This window comes from Choloepus didactylus, chromosome 12 (genome assembly GCF_015220235.1).
Source record: "Choloepus didactylus isolate mChoDid1 chromosome 12, mChoDid1.pri, whole genome shotgun sequence".
Taxonomy (NCBI): domain Eukaryota; kingdom Metazoa; phylum Chordata; class Mammalia; order Pilosa; family Megalonychidae; genus Choloepus; species Choloepus didactylus.
The window spans coordinates 44,546,378-44,569,434 of NC_051318.1; the positions used below are offsets into that span (position 1 = coordinate 44,546,378).

At 35.1% G+C, this 23,057-nt stretch overlaps 1 protein-coding gene and 1 pseudogene across 2 annotated transcripts in view; one reads left to right on the forward strand and one right to left on the reverse strand.

Moving 5' to 3' along the window:
- GPC5 (glypican 5) overlaps positions 1 to 23,057 on the reverse strand; it is a 1,661,658-nt gene that overhangs the window by 527,970 nt on the left and 1,110,631 nt on the right. The window lies entirely within an intron of this gene.
- Positions 3,086 to 3,784, forward strand: LOC119506982 (annotated as a pseudogene).

Below are 23,057 nucleotides of genomic sequence, written 5' to 3' on the forward strand. Positions count from 1 at the left end.
TATTTAAGAACATACTTTTTTCCCTTAATATTATATTGCCAAAATAAATCCATGGTTGTATATCATTGTATTTCATTTGTTTTGACTTACGTTTTGACTTGTTGTTTAATCTACTCTCCTGGTGACAGATATTTCAAATTCCATTGTGAACAGCACTACTATGAATATTGTTGTCCAAATTTCTGAGTATACATATGCAAGCACTGCTCTTCAATATATTTCAAAGTGTTCTGGGCTTTAGAGAACATATATATTTGACTTTTGATTGTTTAGGAAATAACACTAAACTATTTTACAAAGTGGTTTCATAAATGTGTGCTCCCACTAGCAATATATAAAGAAACTACATATTTGCATTCCCTACAACACTTTTATTCCCAACTTTTATTCCTCACAGTAGTTGGAAAAAATGACATAATATTGACATCTTGATTAGAATTTTTATGAGCAATAATGTTGAATATCATCATATATTTGTTGATCATATATGTTTCTACTTCCATGAAATATCTAGTTATGTCTTTTGTCAGTTTTCTATTGAGTTGTTGCCATTTTCTTATTTATTTTCAGGAGTCCTTTATGTATCATTAATACTAATATATTGCTAGTTATATGAAATTATCTTATTCCAGGGTAACCTAATATTTCAGTATCCCAATGGATGTTCATCTACATTTTTTTAATCAAAGAATTTTAAAGTTGTGTTTTTAACATATAATTTTTAAGCATACTGAATTATCTTTTGGGTTTCAATACATGTTGTGAAGTAGGGATACAAGTTTTCTCCATAAGTATAATTATTTCCCAGATTCATTTTTGAATAGTCCTTCCATATTCCACTATTTCTTTGTTCTTCCCTTATTTCTTCTGGGATATTTCCTTAATTTTCTTTTCCTGATTTACCGATTTTGCTCTATATCTTATCAATTATATTCTTAATTTACTCACATAAGTCATATTTATTCTTGGTCCTTTTCCTTGTATTCTAATTTTATTTAATATTTCTGGTATCTTCACTTTATCTGTTATTTTTTATATTTATTACACAAATTTAAATGGACTAATCCGCCCTTCTCATAGTTCGGTTTCTGATGGAATCAGTAACTCTGTATGTTGCTTTTCATTTGAAATTATTACTCCTCTCAAATGTCTCATGATTTTGCTCAGTTAACTCATATTTGTCTCAAATACTCTGAGACCCAGCTTATATGGTAAAGATCAGACCTCATTCCTTCACAAGACCAATGTGCTTAGGGGGTGGGTTACTCTAATAAAAAGTTTGATGTTTGACTACTGAAAGCTTTTAAGCCTCACCTGACTTTCTCCCTCACATCTTGGACAACTGATAAGAAATCCTGGCTGTTTCCTCATTTAGCACTAGCAGGAGTTTCAAACCATGTAAGCCCCTGTCTGCAATGGGAAACCCTTACCTTGGTCCCACTCCGTAACCACCATAAAACACCAAGCCAGTCTTCCTGTTGCTCTCTCAAGGAGTTTTTGACTTGTTTGGAGGGCCTGCCCTGTGCTCCCTTGAAAATCTCTTTATGGAAGTAATATGCTTTTTCATACCCTATTTATGAATGTTGGTAACATCAGTCTTGACATATGAACCAAATTTACGATGGTGTTTAGTCTGATTATGAAATGTGGCCACTAAACGTTGTGGATGAGAACTAGAGTATAGAGTCCAAACACCTAAAATCCATAGTTGATGATATCTCATTCCACAGAACAGATCCTTAAGTCAGAGCATCACTCCTTAATCCCCTGGGAGAAGGACCATTAAAAGGAAACTATTGTCAGATTCCAAATTCACCAATTTTTGAGGTTTGGAGTAGGCTGGGAAAGGAAGCAACTATTAGAAAATTTTCCTCATATTTCTCTCTCAATTCTCTAAAAGCACAGACTCTTACTCTACCTTTATTTTACTCTTGAGGACACCTAGATCAGAACTCTCAATTGCCTCAGATATGGGGACAGTCACCATTCATCCCAAAGCAATTGAAGAGAGAAGAAAAAATATCATTCCAATTATTAGAATGCTGGAATCCTCCCACAGCAGACGTGGGAGGATAAAATAGGTGTCTGACTGCAGCCTACCTCAAGAATACAACACCCCCTCCACATGCACACTTCCCAGTTCAAACACCTATCACACCAGGGTTTCTCAGTTTTTTCTCTCTCCTCGAGTATTTTCCCTATGTAATTTTTCTGTTGATATTGGAGGAGGTAAAAAGCTATCTTAATTCAGCACCATAGTAGGAGCCAGATGAGGTTCAGGTTATGGCCTTTTTCCTTTCTTCTTAAAATCTTCTTTGATTAATCATGAGTCTCTTGAAAATCTAACATAGGTTATAGGCAATTTCCTAAAATTGTCTGCACAAACAACATTATGAACACAACTTAGAGGGTGTATAAATCCAAGCCCATTCATGGATGATGGACAGGGGCACCCAGTTAAGAAAACACACTCTGAATGTCAGCAATATTTAAAATATTTTGAGAACACACACTGAATCCCTAATTTCAATAGCATTTTTTTAATAATACATTGTTAAAAATTGGCTCCAGGAATAGGGTTGAGGTGAAAAAAAAGTACGAATCATATCTAAAAATTATGGGTCAGTGGTATTATTGCTGTATGAAATATATTTCTCTTAAAGACAATTATATTTTTAAGATAGTTTCATGATCTCTGTAAAGATTATATCTGCTTGCTTATTTTTAGATAAAAATGTGATGCAATTGGTATCAAAAGTGCATTTTGGCAGAGTGGAGCAGCTGCCAGAGATACCCCACAGGTTAGTGTGATTCGCAGAGAGACGCAGCACAATGGAGCAGGCCAAGGGTTGCTTACACCTGAGATAAACTACAGACTAGCACAAGCCAGAAGTAGAAGTCCAAGTCAAATGTAGAAGGACAGCCTCACTGAGCAACCCAGAGCTCCATCTACTGTTTGAAGCTTCTGTCCATGTTGTATTACTTGTAGGAGAGCCTGCATCATACCTTTATCTGTGGCCTTATTTTAGGTCTTAAGGATCCAGAAACTTTACTGTGGACATTGGATTTGGTGGAAAAGCAATCAATGACTATGGGCACGAGCAGCAAGATGCTGCAGCATATTTGACTATAGAATGAGTTGTTTCCTCAAGATGGCCAACTCTTCATTGGCACCTTTCAGACTTTTGACGAGCATAGGAACTTGATCCTCTGTGATTGATGAGTTCTGGAAGATCAAGCCAAAGAATACCAGCAACCAGATAATAAGGAAAAGCAGATTTTTGTGTCTGTTGTTGCTGCATGGGGAGAACTTGGGTCTCATGACTGTGGAGGGACCACCCCTCCTGCCCAAAGATTCTGGCATTGCTTGGGTACCACTTGTTGGAGCTGCAAGAGGCCTGGCATTGGCATGGCAGCTGGCAAAGGAGTACCAGCTATTATCCCAATTCCCCAGGCTCCTGCTAGATTACCAGGTGCCGTCCTAGGGGTTGGGTCCATTCCAACAGGTTATGACTTCCCAGGGAAGAGGCATTGTAGCAGCTGCTGCCTTTGCTGCTACTACCAGCATTGCTGGAGATCAACACAGTACCCACCAGGTCAGGGAACTGCTACCCCACCTCCAGACATTATGGCTTCTCCACCTGGAATTAAATCACGCATGGGCCCACCAGTTGGGCTTCCTCCTGCTCAAGCGATGCCAATATGCATACCCCTCCAGGAATGAGACCCCCTTCACCAGGAATTCAAGATCTACTTCCCAGGAATGCATTCACCAAGACCCTAGGATACTATTTATCCTCCTTAGGCAATTTTTTTCTGCAAGGCTTCTTGTGAAACTGTACAGTGATTGTAAGCTTTTTTTGAGTTTGCTTTGCTGCATTGATATTAGCAAATAATAAATGCAGAGAGCACTTAAAATGCACTTTAACGTGATCCAATTGAGTGATATCATTTCAAACAGAACATTTATACACACACACACACACACACACACACATATATATACACACATACATACATATACATATTAATCCTTAGCTTTTAGAAAACACTTTATTTCCTGACTACTGAAAATGAAATAGGTCTTGTCATTGTTGTCAGCTTCAGTTTTCTCCTAACATAAGACTGGGCAATAGATTAGGAAAAACAGGAATGGATAATAAGATATGTTCAGCAAAATGTTCGATTTGGAAAGAAATTAAATGTTAAATTAATTTTATATACAATAGGTTTTGGCAGAATAAAACCTGCCATATTCCATTAAGATAAATTAATGATGAATGTTAGGTTGCTTATCTCAAATTTTGAAACTGTGATTTCAATATTTGATTGAAATTTTGTTAGTGTTAGGAGAAAGCTACTGAAATGTTAATATTATATAAATAATGCTAAGATGGATTCATTTTTAAAATAAAAGGCATCAATGTAAATCAAAACAATAATAATATTGTGTTTCAATTCATTTCTGACATATCAAAATAACTTAGTTTGTCAAAAGCAGTAAAATTTGAAAGCTCATGAAATAAAATAAGTAACTTTAAGGAAAAAAAAAAAACAGTAATACACCATGAAGTGATTTTAGAAGAAAGGAAAACAAAAGTAGTAGTTTAGGATAAGAATATTAGCACAACCACAAAATCAAAGTGAAACCACTGCACTCTTTTTTTCAGAATATAGGGCAATTGAACTTCACTTTGTCTTCCAAACTCTATCACTAATTAGCAATTTCCTGCTCTCCCTGGCTCCTGGGATAGAAGCACAGACATATTGATCTAAATGATGGTGAAGCATCACTTTGCAGTAAGTGTCTAAGTGGTGTTGCAACACCGGGCACTGTCTGATAGCTTGAAAGGAGGACACTACCAGGTCTGTTTTGTTGTCCAGAAATAAGACAAATGTTGGTCCCTTGATAAGTGAATCAGAAAACAAATGGCTGTTGTGAACTTCACAACTCATCATGGTACTGTTTCATGTATCAATGATTTTCTCAACTTTTTTTAAAAAAAATAAAATATTAAATATATTACATAATGTGCTAAGTTCTAGATGAAGAGAAAAAAATATGATATACTAAATAATGTCCCAATATATGAACACAAACTGTATGGAAATTTGTGCAAGCAAACCTGACAAAATAAGTTCTTACAGGTTTACATGAATCCCTTGGGGATAAAGTTTGAATACCTGACTAAAACTGGAGTAACAGAAAGTGAGAGCATGTCTGTGCTTGATTAGAATTTAAAACCTTACCTTAAAAACAATGAGGCCTTTTGAATGGAACCACTATCTTGCAGTAATTTCCCGAAATGACTGTGCCAATTTGAATGCATTGTGTCCCCCAAATGCCATTATCTTTGATATAGTCTTGTGGGGCAGACATTTTGGTGCTGATTAGATTTGCTTGGAATGTGCCCCACCCAGCTGTGGGTGATGACTCTGATGAGATGTTCCCATGGAGGCATGGCCCCGCCCATTCAGGGTGGGCCTTGATCAGTGGAGCCATATAAATGAGCTGACTCAAAGAGAAGGAACTCAGTGCAGCTGTGAGTAACATTTTGAAGAGGAGCAAGCTTGCTAGAGAGGAACATCCTGGGAGAAAGCCATTTTGAAACCAGAACTTTGGAGCAGACGCCAGCCACGTGCCTTCTCAGTTAACAGAGGTTTTCTGGACGCCATTGGCCATCCTCCAGTGAAGGTACCCGATTGCTGATGTGTTACCTTGGACACTTTATGGCCTTGAGACTGTAACTATGTAACCAAATAAACCCCCTTTTATAAAAGCCAATCCATCTCTGGTGTTTTGCATTCTGCAGCATTAGCAAACTAGAACAATGACAAACACAAAGGTAAAGAGGAGAGGCACCTGCTCTCTGTTTTCTAGGCCTTTTAGAAAACATGGAGTTGTTCCTTTGGCCACCTATATGCGAATCTACAAGAAAAGTGATATGTAGACATCAAGGGAATCCCCTTAAACTGCTTAATTGTAACATCGGGCCAAAACCTCTTAACTTAGCTTCTCCTTCAACTATGACTTCTATAATTGTCTTCTTTGGGACATTATGTCCATTGCTCTGAGCTCTACCCTTCTATTTTTATTCTCTACTCTTTAATAGGTGTTTCCATCCATGTATAGTCAATCATAATTTCCTATCAATTCTATATCTTAAATTCTTTGAATCCATGCCCTGTTCTAATCTTGATCACTAGTACCCTTGTCACAGTTCCATTTCTCCCCCACAACATTGCAGTAGCTTAACTAGTTTCTGTGTGCTAATTATTGATATTGTTCACAGTGAAGCCAAATGATCCTTTAAAATATGAATGTTTTGATCTCAATCTCTTGCTGAAAACACTTCCATATTCTCCCTCCCCCTCTTTTTTTTTTAACAGTAAAAATATTTATTACCCAATGAATTTAGGACAGAGTTAGTTTTAAATTCTTTTTTCTTTGAGGGAGAAGATAGGACACTTCTACTGAAGAGAAAATCAAATACCTAACATTTTTCCAATCCACAAGTCTTTTATTTTTTTGCAATTAGTTAGCTGCTTTGATGTTTTATGACACTATGATGTTCATTAGATGATTAATTAGTGCCTTAGTGATACATCCCAAAGTAATTTGGGCAGAGAATAAAAATATATATGCAGGGCCCCCCTCAGGAGCTGGGGGAAAATGCAGAAGTGTTAGGCTTCCTCACCTGGATTGTTGCTGATTTCTCACAAACATTGAGGACTGGCAGTTTGGTGTGCCGAGCTCTCTATCTAGGGACTTGCCCATATGAAGCTCGTTACTGCAAAGGAGAGGCCAAACCTGCTTGTAATTGTAACTACGAGTCTCCCCCAAGCACCTCTGTGTTGCTCAGATGTGGCCCGCTCTCTCTTTCTAGCTAACCCAACTCAGCAGGTGAACTCACTGCCCTCCCCTCTACGTGGGATCTGACTCCCAGGGGTGTAAATCTCCCTGGCAATGTGGGATATGACTCCCAGGGATAAATCTGGATCTGACATCGTGGGATTGAGAATATATTCTTGACTGAAAGGGGGATGCAAAATGAAATGAAATAAAGTTTCAGTGGTTGAGAGATTCCAAATGGAGTCGAGAGGTCACTCTGGTGGGCACTCTTATGCACTATATAGATAACCTTTTCTAGGTTTTAATGCATTGGAATAGCTAGAAGTAAATACCTGAAACTATCAAACTGCAACCCAGTAGCCTTGACTCTTGAAGACGATTGTATAGCAATGTAGCTTACAAGGGGTGACAGGGTGATTGTGAAAGCCCTGTGGATCACACTCCCTCTATCCAGTATATGGACGGATGAGTAGAAAAATGGGGACAATAAATTAAATGAAAAATACGGTGGGAGGGGAGGATGAATTGAGTGTTCTTTTTTACTTTCATTTTTTATTCTTATTATTACTGTTTCTGGTACAAGGAGAATGTTCAAAAAATTGGGGTGATGATTGCACAACTATATGATGTTACTGTGAACAACTGTTTGTACACTTTGGATGATTGTATGGTATGTGAATATATCTCAATAAAATTGAATAAAAACAAAACGAAAAAAAAAAAAAAAACACACACAGTGGCCTATCTGATGACACCAAATGCTGTGTAGTAGAAAATATAAAAAGACAATTTTTTTTTCATTATTTTTATCCAGAAAAGCCAGACTGAGTTTTTAGCCCATAAGACTAGGAAGTCAAATATTAAGGATTTTGTAAAAGCCACAGTAATGATTTCTTGTTCTCTATACAGTCATGTAACTAATTTTACATTTCATCCCTTAACATTTTTGAATTCAGACCTTTCAACAGGTAAAGAAAGAACAGTTAAAATGACATTGCTTAAAGTATTAGAGATATGTTTTAAATTGCAATGTTTTAAAAAGTACCAGAAAATCTAAGACTATTTTCATTTTATAACTATTTTCAAATATTATTTAAAATTTAAATTCAGTCAGATTTCAGAAACCAGGCAAGGCTATATTTTGTTTTTACCTGCTTAATATTCAATTTAGACTTGAATTATGAACAAAGTCATTGAACAAAAAGCTCCTTCTCTTTCCCAAACCCCATATGTTATCATCATCAAATACTATTACCGTTTCCTTGAAAGTAAATAACAGCAATCATACATATTGCATATAATTTTATTAGGGAAATGTGTTACATATAAATATTTCCTGATTGTGACCTTGATTTATAAGCCAAAATTACGTTTCTTAAATACAAGGCAGTATTAATTATTCTCTAATTTTTGTCATTTAATTTTTATCTTGGACCTACTTTTGGTAAAATATTTAAAGTTGACTTGTCTTGCTACAAAAAGGAAAAGTTTGATTAATGCACTCATCCTGATAGGTATTTTTGTTCTTAGGAACAAATATTCTGCACGCCTAATACAAAAGAAAAATACAGTTTTGAAGATTATATATCTATCCACACACACACACATATGTATGCATTTAACATCATAACTCATTGTAAAGACACACCTATGAAAATAATCTAGCCAATATAATTACAAATTTTTATATAAAATGTATTTTTATTTTGAATAAAATTTCTATAAATGTGAGAATACCTTGCTTGATCTGCACTTAAATGCTTCCTGAAAATGCCCAGAGCTGCAGAAATAATTGCATGGTTTTATGAAAACTGATTTCAAAGGAACACAGGAGTTGGGATAGCTTTGGTAATTCTTCCATACATGCTATCCCAGATATTTATATACCCCCAATCAACATTTTTACATGTATGAGAGATCAAAGATCCTTAACCACACTTCCAAGTGTGCACTGCTAGTTAATTGGGCAGTTATCTACACCATTCAGTATATTCCTAAATGGAAAGTGCAGACAAACCTGGTAGAAATTTAGATAATGTTATAATACATGATTCTCTGAATATATCTACTCATTTTGATTAAATAAGGTGAACCTATATTACTGAAAACATTTAAAGTCTCCTTAAAATTTTCCAGGTTTGATGTCACTGATTCTTAGGCATTCTCATTTGAAATTTGCAAAGCAATTATTAATAATTTAAATTATTAAACAATCTTAACATATTAGAGGTATAGTAAAACATTCTGCCCTAAAGGGTAATCTTTAGCATTAGCAAGACAAACGTGAAAAAAATATTGGAGATAGATGACCACACCATAGGCAAATATCCTCTCTCTCTTCCATATGTGTGTGTGTGTGTGTGTGTGTGTGTGTGTGTGACAGCCCCACACATACATGCATTTACTTTTAGATTTACTTCTAGCAGCTGTTCTTTGAATACAAATCACATTTTGAGATTGCCTAATTTATGTCAAACAAATACTTTTTGTTTAATGAGTGTTCTAGAAAAAGAAAATATGCCCTTCATTGTCCTCTGCTTTTCATTAAGGTTGAATTTATGAAAGGGAACAGCTTAGAAAGTGATTTTGAATAGCTATTTCCTTGGGCCACGAAATTTTCTCTATTCTTTAAAATAATTTCATCAGTTACTTCAAAATACAGTTGGAAATAAAGTTCTTACATTGCTGATAAATGGTTGAAACCATAGTTAACCAATATTTCTATCTATATTAATAACAATAATCATTAACAAATATTGATTGCTTACTGTATGTTGTACTGTTACTTCTCACAACATTCCTAGGAAGCACTGTATCTTATAGCTGTCATTTTATAATTGAGGAAACTGAAGATCCTGGCATTAAAAATAGGTGAATTGTTCCAGGTCAAATCTGTATTAAATGGTAAGGCTGTGATGGGGTCCATAGCTCCATGATTTTTTAATTCATGTTATTAACACTGTCAACCACCTTTACTTCTCACTGCTCAAAGCCACTTACAGGTAAAAACAGAAAAATAATGCAGAAACTATCAAATTGATATTCTCAGTTCATTTTTTCTAGTCCCATTAGGAAGTATTATCTTTCAAAAGGCTTAAGCAGCATTCAAATACATTGCACATCCCCTAAGAAAATAATTTGATATGATATATTCAATCAAAACTTCTGAAAATATACTGTTAAAAACGCTGAAGTATTTCAAAGTCTTCATAATAAAAGGAATCATTTGAGAATGTTGAAAGAGCTTTAGAGGGGATTGGTAATATTAGCAATGAACATTTTAGGAAATAATGAGAAGATTTTTAGTTCTGTAAAAAAATGAATTTACACATATACCTCTAATTACACAATATACGCAATTGATTTGGTATTATTAAAACTGTAATTATTTCTTACATTGCTTAGTTATCAAAATGTTCTGCAATACTCCTTTTTCTTATTTTTGCTGTTGAATTGAAATTATAACAAACAATATACAACCCCTACTGAGTGCATCTTAGTAATCACATAAAGTACACATCTCTAATAAAAGTTATAATGATCTAGCAAATATCTGAAGACAGTAGTTTAAATAAGATTACTTTTTCGGTGGGCAAAAGTTTGCTTGTGCTCATACACAAAATGAAAAGAAATAAAACGTATATTATAGCTCAGTATTCAGATGAAACATCTAATATATTTTATTAATATTTTTATGAATTATTTTATCTCAAGCTGAATAAATATTTACACCTGGATGAATGGAGGATAAGCACGAGAGAAGCTATTTGAAATCCTATCAGTTGTCAGTGTAGCCAGTGTGTTGAATGCGCTGATATTTCAACCAAATATCTCAGTCACTGATATTCTGCTTTACAATTAGCATTACTGTGAATACAAAAACTGAGAAAACTATTTACTTTTCAATTTGGTCTTCTCTTTAGTAAAAGTTCAAATTTCACCACTCATCAACTTCTCATTATGCAACACAGGATCCAGAGATAAAGGGAAGAACTGGATGAGTGGAAAGAGCTTAAACTTGCAGACATTATTCATTTTGAAAATATACCAACTGGCAGCATTTTGTAATAATTATGCTTTAAAATACATTTCTACTTTGTTTTCTGTGTCACTGAACTTAAGGTTTACTCATGCGCATTAAAAGATTGAGGGGAAAGGAAAAAAGACCAGATCACTGAAGAAATTATTCATTCAGACTTCACTGAAGAATGAGCAGAGATAATAGATATGTAATTAAAGGTTCAGCATGTGACATATCCCTATTACAACTTTTAAAAAGAATCTATTTAACTTTTTATTGCTGTTGTCAAATTGCCTAAGATGAATTTAAAATGATGGGAACAGTGAAAATTAATTACAATTTAAGTGACCCTAAACTATAAAAAATGAAAAGAAATGCCTGTTTTGGTTTAGAAGCAATCAAGTTGGAAAAAAGAAAAAAAGATAGAGCACTGTTGTGGAAGGCAAGAAAGGAGCAAGCTCCTGGGAACCGTCAGCGGTCACAGGTGGGTCAGCATTGACCTTGGAGTTTGACACCAGGTTAAACAGCCGCACCAGGCCTCTCATCCAAGTGAGGTTCATCTGTACTGCAGGAGGGGACCCAGGTTACCTTGTTCCTAAAAGACATGGGTTCTTTCTAGCTCCAGATTCCTCTCTGGGAAAATCAGAGAAACTATTAAGAAATCTAACTAATTATTTTTTGATAAAAATATACATAAATATGGTTTTTTAATAAATCAAACTTTTTTTTGGGGGGTGGGGAATGAAAAATTCTCTTTGCAGTCCTTCAACTCCTGATTCTATACTCTCCAAGCCAGGGAAACACTACTAAGAATATATTATGTTTATTTCTTGGACTTTCACATAATAAAGATACACACACATATCTTATTTACAAATGGAACCTGCTTGTTGGATGGATGGATGAATTCAAGAGTGAATGAAGGACAAGTCCTTATGAAGGAAATTGTTCCACCTCTAAGATATGCCAAGAGATGGTATTAATACCATTTCAGTATAACCTGAGAATAAGGAAGTTTGGAGGGCAGAGACCACTGGCAGCCTCCCTTAACCCATGAGAAGAAGTAACTAGGGGCTAGATTCTCTGCAACTTTCCTCCCTGACAGACTTGAACCTTCTCAGCATACCAGGCAATTCCTAAACATCCCATCCTCTGCAAAATGGCGACTGATGTTATTCCTGGTTTGCTAAGTATTTATTTAACCAGCCCTTCAACAACTCCAGTCTCTCTAATTAGGAAATATTGGCTTGGGGTATGGATGTGTGAGAAGGAGGAAAAGATTTCTTTCCACAACTTAATTTCTCTTAACTTTTTTAGATAGGAAAATGGAAAATGATAATGCCTCTTCCAACTCAAGAACAATTATGTAGAATGAAATTTTTGTAGTCGAAGTGAAGGACTCTCACAGGGAGAGCTCCATTCTTCATCTTTAATTACTGTTTACCAAGCCAGAAAAATATGGCTGAATTATGTTGTTTTATTAGCCACTGTTAACAGATTGCTACAGCCGCAGTCTTCTGACCTATTTTAAACTGAAAGTTTTTATTTAAATGGACGTCTCAAATTAAAATGAACAAGTAAATGCAGGTGGAAGAATAAAAATTTCCATTCCCCACTTTATATCTGCACTTTTGAATTTTGCTTTCTATTCCCTTAGCTTCCATCACTGTCTCTGAAATTTAGAGCCACAGACAGTGACAAAGGCTTAAGAACAAAACCCTAAGAGGATGAACCTGGCTAAGGTAGGTTTGGATTTGCTTGGTAACTGCAGCACATAAATTCAAGGAAGGGAACCTGAAAGATAGCATCCAGGAAGAAAATACCAAGCCCTAAATGTAGAGCTCCTAAGTAGAGTGGGTAATCCAATATGGAATAAAATCAGTAGTAATAACAACTGCCGCAACAAAGTAATGAATATGTAAGAAACTCAACCAGGACCAAAGCATTTGGAACAGGTAGGTATGCAGAACCTAGAGAAACTCCCTGGACTATAGAAATTGACAAGCTGTTTTCATTAAACTATCTTTTCCTTTCCATGAACATGGAGAGCTATGAATAAATTTGACCAGACATGGACACCCTGGAATAAGTTTACTTCTAGGCACAGTTAGCTTCGGGAGCACAATAGCATTGGTACCAGGTTACTTGTGTCACTTGGACCATGTAAACCGGTTCTTTATTAATACACAACCCCTTACCTTGTAACTTAGTTTCCAAACCCTTGATACTCAAATTTATTTGGGATTGAAATTCTGATTTATTTCCCTTGTTCTCCAAGGAGTAGGCAGACTATCTCATAACCCCAGATCCTACATCTTGGTCTCTTGACTTCTATCTTTCATCTCTGTTATAGGACCTTCTTACTGGTTTGTCTATCTGAATTTTGCTGCCCTCCAAATGTTTCTCTTGCCATGCTCCATTTGCCTACCCAGAAAAATCACTGCACTATGTTGTTGGACTTTCGGGTATTCCTTCAACAAACATAGACTGAAGACGTTGTGTCAGGGATGTGCACACTCCTAGAAGTATAAAAAGAAAAAGGCATATTTCCTGTCTTCAAGGAGTTCTCATTTAACAAGGATACACATAGGTGACAGCTTAACAAAAAGGTGAATTACAATTCCATAGGCACCACAAGAGGCATACACAATGCTCTCTTTTGTCCAGGGGCAAGGTAATAATAATTCCACAGAGTACATTACAAGGAGGGTTCAGAGCTGGTGAGGAAATGTTTCAGAGGCCCATGTTGGGCTTTGGATTTGAGCAAGACTTCATCTGGGAGAGACAAGATGGAAGCACATTCCAGGCACGGGGAAGGAAATTAGAATTAGCATGGAGGAATTAGAGGGCTTGCTATATTTGGGAAGCAAGTGACCTACTAGTGAGGGACAGAATATTGGAACTGATACAAGTAAAGTGATTTGCAGACAAAATGAGGGGTCCTGCAGTCTCATACTAAAGAGTTTTGATATTCTTCCGTAAAAAATTGAGGAGCCACACATGGCCTTCAAAATCAGAAATAGCATTATATGTCTGTGGTTCACAAAGATAACACTGATGTTAGCGTTGAAGATGACTATGCATACTTTGATCTTCACCGTCTTGTATTACTGGGGACCGCCCAGATTATCTGCTGTGTTCTAAGAGACATAACATTTTTCTCTGACTTTAGTCTCATGACCTACCACCAAGGTAGCCCTTATTTTGATAGGTTGAATGCTGATTATCAGAGAAACCTTAACTTAAAAAATGTCTAAGACGATTGTATAAATGTAGCTTATGAGGGGTGACAATGTGATTGGGAAAGCCATATGGACCACACTTCCCTTTATCTAGTTTATGGATGGATGAGTGCAAAAATGGGGGAAGGAAACAAACAAACAAATAAAGGCACCCAGTGTTCTTTTTTACTTTAATTTCTCCTTTTCACTTTATTATTCTTGTTATTTTTGTGTGTGTGGTAATGAAGGTGTCAGGGATTGATTTTGGTGATGAATGCACAACTAGGTAATGGTACTGTGAACAATCGAATGTACGATTTGTTTTGTATGACTGCATGGTATGTGAATATATCTCAATAAAATGAATTAAAAAAAAGTCTAAGAAAATATGCCCATTTTCTGAACCACAAAAGTATAATTTCCAGTGCATAAAGTGGTAACAGGAGCACATGTAACATACAGCAAGGCAGATAAAAGAAATAATAGTATTTTAAAGAGAGAAATTGAGCTTCTCCAATGGTGTTGCAGCAATCTTTGAATGTATGCAAAAACATGGCAAATTAAACTTGGAATTTTGGTTCTTAGCCATCAACTGGGAACAACAGATGATTACCTGAAAATGGCAATGGCAAATACCATAGTGAAATGGGTCTAGGATCCTAAAGTAAAATATTAACAGTGCTCTATTGAAGATTATTGCTTCCTGCTGAAAATGATCAAAACAGGGTAGGCTGAAATTGTCAGAATGTATTGAATGAGAGTACATTGAAACAGAATAGCCAAAGCAAACAGGGGAGATGGAATTAAAAGGGTAAAAGCAGCAGCAGAGGTGAGGTCACAGTAGTCAGTGTCGCCAGTCGCCAGCCTGGACAGAGAAATGCTTATGACTAGTGAAGGACATTCCTCCCTGGCCACAGAGCCTGAAGGCAGACAGCTTTATGACCTGGTGCTCTGATAACTGTCCTTAACGAAGTAGATAGAAAAATCACCAAATAGAATTAAAGGTTAGTCAAAGCAGGAGTGTGTGTCAGGAAAACTGATTCACAATACATTAATGTCATGCGCAGCAACAGTTAGCATACTAATAGCATGACAAGTCTTGAGTCATACGGAATAAAGGATCAAATCCTGGCTCCTCCACTTGCTAAATGCCTGGCCTTAGGGAAGGTACCACCTCTCCCATGGCTTTCATTTTTACCATCTGTAAAATAGAGATCCTAATTCATTAAATGATCCTGATTATTAAGTTGCTATATGCAATTCATAGGTAAAATAGAATAATACAGAGAAAGCACTTAATTTAGCATGTAGTAATCATTCAATAAATATTAGGAGAGAAAGATGCATGTTTTCCCACCAGACCAAAGAATTCTCTGGCTCTCAGTTATATGATGTAATTGAGTAATGAGGGCATGTAGAAAAGAAAAGAGAAAAACTAAGGACAAATAAATCTCAACGGCAGCAGCAGTTAAAGGCAGAAACCTTGCCCATTAGAAGTGCTTCAGACCACACTGGGGTCAGAGAAAGCAGAAGACCAGATTTGTAAGAACAAATGTGAAATTCAAGGCTGAAACAATGATCAGGAAACAAAATAAAATTTTACTGGCTGAGAGATTTCAAATAGAGTCAAGAGGTCATTCTGGAGGTTATTCTTATGTGCTATATGGATATCCCTTTTTAGTTTTTAGTGTATTGGGATAGCTAGAGGGAAATACCTGAAACTGTTGAACTGTAACTCAGTATCCTTGATTTTTGAAGATGATTGTATAACTATGTAGCTTACACGGTGTGACTGTGTGCGATTATGAAAACCTTGTGGCTCACACTCCCTTTATCCAATGTATGAGAGATGAGTAGAAAAATGGGAACAACAATTAAATGAATAAGACGGGGACAGGGGGATGGGATGTTTTGGGTGTTCTTCTTTACTTGTATTTTTATTCTTTTTTTATTTTTTTATTTATTATTTTGGAGTAATGAAAGTGTTCAAAAATTGATTTTGGTGATGGATGCACAACTATATGATGGTACTGTGAACAACTGATTGTACACGATGGATGATTGCATAAAACTGAATTAAAAAAAAAAAAAACTGATCGGGAACAGAGGCTGTGACTTTATCCAACATCATGAGAAATTACCCCAAACTAGGAAATAGGCAAAAAGGATTCCTTCTATTTGTCTTTACAGGGTAGAACTGGGCATACTAATAGCTCACTAGACAAAATCAGAATTATCTTTGTCTTTCTATTTACTGTCAACTAGCATATTTTACAACTCAGTAAAAGTTGAAGTTAGCATGTAGAAAACCAAGAGCAATGCAAACAGTTCTTGTCTGAGAGCATGAGAGCAATGTGGATGATTTTTATTCAATAGCAATATAAATAGTTCAGTTCAAGATAAAGGTAAAACCAGATGTTACTGCTAGACATTAACCAGTTTTGTATCAATTAGCACATTCATTTCCCCATTCCTTTGACTGACCAATCTATAAATCTCTGTTCCTTGATTCTCTTTTCAATTAACATTTTACTGGTCCTCTCATTAACTAATGTATTCAATAAAATCTTTGGCACATGTCCAATTTTATAATTGTACAGGAATCATGTTTTTAACTCACTGAAAATTATACTTTAGCACAAACTCTTTATATCATGGTACAAAATCCTTAAAAGTAAGTGTTGACTACCACATGCACTTGTCACTATACCATTTTATTATAAATTTGTCTTAGTTAAGTATCTGTATGTAACTCACCCCATATGTTATTTTGGTCCTTTATAATTAATCTCTCCATTTTCAAAGTCCTAAAGATTCCTATTCAGGTGTTGCTAAAAGAGAAGATTTGAATCCATGGGGATAGGATCATAATTCTGGGGGGACTGTACCTTGATCGAGTCTGTCAAGATCAGCAGACATTTACGCTAACTTTGCTTACACAGCTGTTGCCCAGAAAGGATGGAGCCTGATTTAGATGATGGTAAGTTACCACATCTTTCACAAAAGTACTTGACAGCATTACCACTCTGTTTCAATGCAGGAAGAAGGGTAGAAGGGCAAGGGGACTGGCCTATCCATCACTTCAGGTTATGCCAGGACAGCTGTCCCAGAGACTCTCTCCAACTCTATCTCCACACACACACCCCTCACATCATACATTCAACATGTGGAATTAATGGCGACACTGCAAAACACAGCATCAGGCATTCTCTGATAGGTAGACACACAATTTTTCCTGGGCAATTAATATAATATTCTTTTAAGTTACTGGTGTATGTGCTCTCATCATACTAATAAGTATTTAATAAGCTCTTACTATGTGCAAAGAATTGCATAAATCGTGTCCATGTGTGCGTTAAAAAAGAAATATAAGGCATGGTCCTTTAATTAAAATTTTTAACATTTGCAAAAATATTCATAGTAAGCATGTGGCCCTGAAAATGTTTTGTGAATTTCCAAATATTCAATTTATATTGAAGAGTTACTTAAATTACGTTAGATAATGATGTTTCCTTTACTTGTTTTAACCAATTATGAAACTAGAATCTCACATAGTTGTCCCTGAAATCATCATTTGAACAAATAGATTAGCCAGGACACAAGGGAGAAGTGGAAAAATATATATATTCCTATTTAAAAGCCTGCATTTCACTGGATTGGAGCAAATACTGTTTTTCAGACCATTGCAGTTTCATTAATTTTTTTTCATAGGCTTTTAAATGTTCTATCATCTTGCAAATGTAATATGAAGTCTAATTTATAAGAGGCTAAAAGAGAAAGAAAATAAATTTAAAACTCAAAGACATATGTGTACACATAAATATATATATACACACATATACTGGCTGAAATTTCTAGGAAAATATGAGCTATTTGAGGAAAACTTTTTATAATTACTTTAGTGCCATACTTCACACATTTAGGAGCTTTCTCAAAAGACGAGAAGGGAAAGCAAATATGAGAACAAACGTTCTCTTATTGTGCAAGTCTGTATTTCTTATCATGGGTATGTAGTTTACTTACTGGAAAGAAAGAATTGTATCTGAATAAAACATCAGAAACTCATTTTTTAACTTTTTGCATCAACAATTTTATATTTCACTCAGAGAGGCAATATTTATATAGCACAGAAAATAATATGGTTCACCTACATGTTTCAGATGATTTTTAAAAATCTTAAAATCATACCTATGTTTCAAAGATTCTCGATCAAGATGGCTCTGGAAAGTTACATTTTTTAAACATCTTTATGGAAATGTAATTGACATATAATAAACTATATACTTATTTAAAGTGTGCAGTTTAATAATCATCTATACATATACACATACACACACACACACACACACACACACACATACACACCCTGAAAACTTCGCTACAATCAAGATAATGGGCCTACCCATCAATCTTGGAAGTTTCTCCATGCCCCTTTGTGAAACCTCCCTCTCCTCTCCATGCACCATCTGCAAGCAACCACTCATTTTCTTTCTGTCACTACACATTAGTTTCCATTCCTTAGCATTTTATATAAATGGAATCAAATAGTATGAACTCTCCTGTTGGCTTTCTTTCACTCAGCATAGTAATTTTTTAATTTATCCAGGTTATATTGTGCATCGGAAGTTCCTTCCCTTTTCTTTACTAAGAAGTATTCCATTGCGTGGATATACTACCTTTTGCTTATCCAATCACCTGTTGATGGGCACAAGGATTGTTCCTGGTTACAGTTATTGCAAATAAAGCTGTTACGAACATTCATGTACAAGTTTTTGGAAGGATATATGCTTTCATTTCTCTTGGGTAGACACCTAGAGGGAATAGCTGGATCATATGATGGGTGTATATTTAATATCTAAAAACCTGTCAAACTGTTTAATAATGTGATTGTGCTATTTTCTATTTCCTAAATAAGTGCATAAGAGTTCTATTTCCTCTATATCCTCACTACATTAGTCAGAATCTTTTTGTAAAAATTTAGCCATTTTAATAGGCATTTACTGGCTTCTCCTCATGGTTTTAATTTACATTTCCCTAATGACTAATGATGTCAAACATCTTTTCGTTGCTTATTTGAGGCTTTTTTGGCAAAATCTCTGTTCAAATCTTTTGCTCAATTTTTTTATTGGGTTGTTTGGTAATAAAAATCCTTCATCAGACATATGTTTTGCAATGATTTTCTCCCATTTGTTGGCTGTTTGCAGTGCCATTCAAAGAGCAGACATTTTAATTTTGATGAAGTTTAATTTATAAACTTTTTATTTCATGGATCATATCTTTTGTGTCCTATGTAAGACATATGTTTCTGATACAAAGTCAAAAAGGTTTTTGCCAAGAATTTTTAAATTATTTTTAAAATAAATTTTAGCTTTTACATTTAGGTTTATGATCAATTTTGAGATAATTTTTCTTTTGGGTATGAGGTACAGATTGACTTTTGTTTTTGTTTCACTGCATGGTAGTATCCAGTTTTTCCAGGGCAATTTGTTGAAAGCCTATCCTTTCTCAACTGAATTGGCTTTACCTCTTTGTTAAAAATAATTTGTCCCTATATGTATGGATATTTTGCTGGACTCTCTTTTTTTTTTCTTTGATCTATCTGTCAACCTTTAAGCCATCTGTAAACCTTTGAACGGCACACTTTAAAAATTTATTATTGCTTTATAAAACATCTTGAAATCAGGTAGTGTTAGCCCAACAACTTTGTTCTTTTTTATGTCTTAAAATATTTTGGGCCAGTTTAAGTCCATTGCATTTCCTTATGAAATTTAGATCAATTTGGGGACAATTGGCATCTTAACAATATTAAGTAGGAATACTATGCGGCAGTAAGAAGGAACTATGTTGTGAAACATATGACAACATGGATGAAACGTGAAGACATAATGCTGAGTGAAAGAAGCCAGGCACAAAAAGAGAAATATTATATGCTCCCACTAATACGAGCATTGAAAGATGTAAAATAAATGGTTTATAATGTAGAATGGAGGGGACCTGGTGATCGAGAGCAATTAGTGAAGGGGGAACGATAACCCAATAAGAACAGATAAGCTATCATGGGTAAATTTAACATTCTGGGAATGCCCAGGAATGAATATGGTTTGTTAATTGCTGGTGGGTATGGTAGGAACAAATTCACAGAACTGTTGCCATATTAGGTTATTTTCTTGGGGTAGAATAGGAATGTGTTGGAAGTAAAGTAGTTATTTTAGGTTAGTTGTCTTTTTCTTATTCCCTTGTTTTGGTTTGTTTGAAATATTTTTTTATTGCATGTTTTTTTTTTTTTTGATACAGTTAATAGTTAATTAAAAAAAAAAAAAAGCAATGAAAAAAATATGCAGAGTCCCCCTGAGGAGCTGGGGGAGAATGCAAGGGTGCTGGGCTTCCCCACGTCGATGGTTGCTGAAGTGCTCACGGACATTGGAGACTGGCGGTTTGATGGGCTGAGCCCGCTATCATGGGACTTGCCCTTGGGAAGACTATTACTGCAAAGGAGAGGCTAGGCCTGCTTATAATTGTGCCTAAGTGTCTCCTCCTGAATGCCTCTTTGTTGCTCAGATGTGGCCCTCTCTCTCCAGCTAAGCAAACTTGGCAGGTGAAATCACTGCCCTCCCCTCTACATGGGATCTGATACCTGGGGGTGTAAATCTCCCTGGCAATGTGGAATGTGACTCCCGGGGAGGAATCTAGACCTGGCAACTGGGATGGAGAACATCTTCTTGACCAAAAGGGGGATGTGAAAGGAAATGAAATAAGTTTCAGTGGCGGAGAGATTCCAAAAGGAGCTGAGAGGTCACTCTGGTGGGCACTCTTATGAACAATATAGATAACCCTTTTTAGGTTTTAACGAATTGGAATAGCTAGCCTTAAATACCTGAAACTATCCAACTACAACCCAGAACCCTTGAATCTTGAAGACAATTGTACAACAATGTAGCTTATGAGGGGTGACAATGTGATTGGGAAAACCACATGGACCGCACTCCCCTTTGTCCAGTGTATGGATGGATGAGTAGAAAAATGGGGGGGAGGGGAAAGGCACCCAGTGTTGTTTTTTACTTTAATAGTTCTCTTGCACTTTAATTTTTATTCTTATTATTTTTGTGTGTGTGGTAATGAAAATGTACAAAAATTAATTTTGGTGATGAATTCACACTATATAATAGTACTGTGAACAATTGATTGCATGCTTTGTTGACTGCATGGCATGTGAATATATCTTAATAAAATTGAATTAAAGAAAAGATAATGGTGAAAGTTATCACTGTTAAGCATATTAAAAAAAATATTGAATCTTCTGAGTCATGTATGCACTATATTTCTCCATATACTTGGTTCTTCTTCAATTTCAGCAATGTTTCGTAGTTTTCTTAAGCCTTCATGTCTTTTGTAAGATTTATCCCTAAGTACTTCATATTTTGATGATACAGTAAATGTTACTTTTTGATTTTAATATCCAATTGTTTGTCACTACTGAATAGAAATACAATTGGATTTTGTGTAGTGATTTTGTATCTCACAAACTCGCTAAAATCACTTTTAGTTCTAGAGACTTTTTTGTAGATTTCATTGGATTTTCTACATAGATAATCATGTTGTCTACCAATAAACACAGTTTTGCTTCTTCGTCATTCAGGATGTGTTTTATTCTTTTTCTTGACTGGTCATACTGGCTGGAATTTGAACTACAATGCTGAATAGAAATGGTTAAGAGCGTAAATCCTATCTTCTCTATATATAAACATTTTAATTTGAGGTGTATTCATTGTTGTATTATATGGTTAAGCCATATAATGAAGTATTTCTTCATTGACTTATTTATTCATTTATAAATCTTTATTAAGTAACTTCAGAAACATCTATAGGTTATACATAACAATATTAAATTTCTTCAAAAATGAGGGTAGCCATATTAGTTCCACTAATGAAAATCACATCCAAACAATATACTATACAAAATAAAGAAGGCCAAAGAACATTATTAAAATGAATTCAACATTATGAAACTTGTATCTACAAAATAATACTTTTTAATAAAGTAAATCATGACGTCAGACAGCTTGAAATCCAAATCAAATGAATTGATGGATTTTCTATTTCCCTGACATACTACTTATGTTTAGCTCTGAAATAAATTTTACTTTGAGTAGTTATATAAAAGAATGTGGATCTTAGTAGAAGAAAGGACTCATTTGACTCACTGACTTACAAACTCTATTCTTAAGATCAGGAATCATGCTCAAACATTCATTTAAAAATTCTTTTTCAATCTTTCCTATCCATTTAAAAACATTTCAAACCCACAGTTCATTTTTTTTGTTTGATTAGAGACTCAGTGAAAAATTGAAAATTTAAAAAATAATTTTTAGAGGAGATATCATCACAGTATATTTAAAATATATGATATATGCCTAAATTCATGCATTCATGAAAGAAATATTAATTAAATGCCTAAAGTACATCAATTCCTTTCAATAATTTTTCCATATCCAATAAGCTCAAGCCAGTACACAAGTATTTTGGCCTTTATTTTAAAGAAACCTAAATATCAAAAATACTAAGTACCTCGTCTGTGTGGCCAGAAATAGCAATTAGCAAAGCTGAGATTGGAACTGTGATTTATTTTATTTCATTGACTATGTTCTTTCCATTACACCAGCTTCCTTCAGACCATGTTAAACTTAATAATGAAGGAAAGAGAGAGAGAGATTTTAGGAAGTATAAAATAAAACTATTCATTTTGTTTCTTAGGAAGAATCTTATAACAAGATTAGAATTTTGCCCTTATATAATTCATGAATTTCCTCATTTGTTTTTTTCCTTATGCCTCCTCTTTCTTCTGAGATTTATTGGGCTCTCTCTTTCCTGGTGTGAGATGCAGATGCTTCCTTGTTAAGGTCATAGTTGTTTCCTGTTTAGAGAATGTTTATAGTAGCAAATTAAATAATTGCCTGATGTGGAG